We start from the raw sequence: 2,544 nt of genomic DNA, 5'->3' as shown, positions 1-2,544 counted from the left end.
CCCATCTCTTTTTCCATCTTACAAGACAAGGACAAGAGAAAGAGAGCAAGGCAGTGCAGTAATTTTAAAAGGACAAATAGGAATGAAAAAAGAGGTGTTTATTAGTACAGGAAATTGGTTTACAGCTTCATAAATTTAAAACAGGCATATCATATTGCACAGATTATGAAGTGTTAGACTGCTCTATTCAGGAAACTGGACAATCTGCTTTGCAATGCATAACGTACTTATACAACCACAGTGTGGATTTAATAGAAAGTTAGGGACTACGTAAATAAGCCAGACATACACGTACTCATAGAAAGGCTGAGGTTGAATGGAGCCTCTGCCTCTAGTCTGCGCCCCCCCTCCCCCCCTCAAAGCAGGGTCAACAAGAGTGGGTAGCTCAGGGCCTTGCCCGGTCTCATTTTGAACGCCTCCAAGTCCATGGTGCTGGACAAGATGCATCCAAAGATGCTGATGTCATGGGAAGGTTGCTGTAGTCTTTGAAAAGCGATGACAGTCAGGGACTAGAAAAAGCAAATGTTATGCCCATCTTCAGAAAAGATCAGGAGGGTGTTGGGAACTGCTGGCCATAAAGCGTCAATTCAGTCCTGAGCAAGGCCTCCTGGAAAGCATTCCCAGGCACAGGAAGGACAAGACAGCGACTGGTGTCAGCCCGCAGGGAGTTACCAGGCCCAAACTGTGCATGACCAACCTGATCGGTTCCTGTAATGAAATGACTGGCTTTGTGGCTCAGGGTAGAGCCAGGTTTTCAGAAGTGTCCTTTAGTACCTTTGTAGCCAAACTGAGAAGGTACGAACTGGATAAGACAGCTACAGGGGTGCAAACTGACTGCACTGCTGGATTCCGAGACTGTGGTTCTAAGTGGGTGTGTCAGTGGTTCAGAGTCCAAATAACAACCGGTTATAAGTGATGTGTGCTGGCTGACACTGGGGCTGATATTCTTTCACTATTTTTATAAGCAGCCTGGGCAGTGGCGTGGAATACATCCTCGGCAAGTTCATGGCTAACACCAAATGGGATGCGAGCTATAGAGAAGGTGGATCTATATTCTTCTCAGAATGTACAGCTAAAGGGCAAGAAGCAACAGATACCAGATAATTCCATAGATACAAGGAAAGTTTCCCCACAGTGCATGTGGTTAAAGCAGTAGACCAGATTGTCCAGAGACACTGGAATAACTATCCTTGATGATACTGGGATCTGACTGGAAAAAGTTCAAACTGACACTGCTCTAATGCATTGTACAGAGTTCTAATATCTGGCATGCTGGTCGTCTCCCTTGGCATTTTGAAGATATGAAAAATTATGCTTTGGAGGACTTGCCAGCTAAATTCTTCCCCTGCAGTTTTGCTGCATTATATATCTAATTTGCATGCATAGAACTTTTGAGCTTTATTATTTTCATCCTTCCAAAATGCGGAAGTTATATTGAAGTGTCTCTAAAGCCCCATGGATTTAACAAAAGTTATGCTGATTAATGGAGTTAATTACTTATCTGTTAAAATGTTACAGAAATGAACTAAAAAGATATTATTTTACTTTATAGTTCTCCTTTCACTTAATACACTTGCTTCTTCTATGACAGAAACTAAAACAATGAACAAGGCAAAAGACAGACATATTGCAGAGTCCTTTATCAGGGAAATAAATTTCAAGATCCCTCATTGCTTAAGTGTTACATTTCAGTTTACGCATGTGAGTACCTTTGCCTTTTCAGACATGGAGACTTACATGTGACATCTAATGACAGCAAGACTAAATGAATTTTCCTATATTTTTTTGTTTTTTGTAAATCAGATAGCTGACTAAACCTCAACAGGAGAACTGCTTTGCTGTGTCTTCAGGGTAAATTTGGAGAAACTGTTTGGAAATGATAATCAGGCTGGGCTTCTCCACAAAAGGAATGTCTGCTAATCTCAGGTACATATTTAGTCCCCTACACATATTTGAACAATTCACTAACAGCAGTATACTAATCTTCACTCTTGTGAAATAGGGAACTACTATTATCTCCATTTTACAATTAGAAACCAAGATAGAGGAAATACTAAAAAAAAAAAAATGTGGCAAGAACAAAAAACTGAATAGCAGCCTCCACAATTGCAGATGACTTTTTCATGCTTCCTTATCTTTTTATAGGTTTTTAGTTAGACCATCGTCTCAGCCAGAAGGGTAATCCCTATGTTTCTAGTGCCTGAATACTGTCCCTTTTAATAACATTCTAAAAGTGTTAGTGCAGCTTTAATCTTATTCCCATTTCAATCATAACTATTATTTGGCATGGTAAAACACTCCCTCAAAACACTGTCATAGAAGCTTAACTTCGCAGTACAGTTCAAAAAAAGCAATTAGCTACTTATTATTTAATGGACAACTATCAATGACCTGTGAGAGTTACATCTCAGATTAGTATCAGCAGTAAGCATAATAGGTTTGTAACTTCCAGCCAGTGAAAAGGGAGATAGGGCCATTTTCCACGATGAAGTATCTTCCACTTCATGACTGCAATCAGGTAGACAAATACAACATCGCTGGGTT

This window comes from Athene cunicularia (genome assembly GCF_003259725.1).
Source record: "Athene cunicularia isolate RWA chromosome 11 unlocalized genomic scaffold, athCun1 chr11_part1, whole genome shotgun sequence".
Taxonomy (NCBI): Eukaryota; Metazoa; Chordata; class Aves; order Strigiformes; family Strigidae; genus Athene; species Athene cunicularia.
The sequence above is the reverse complement of the archived record's forward strand: the minus strand, read 5'-3'. Positions refer to the sequence as shown.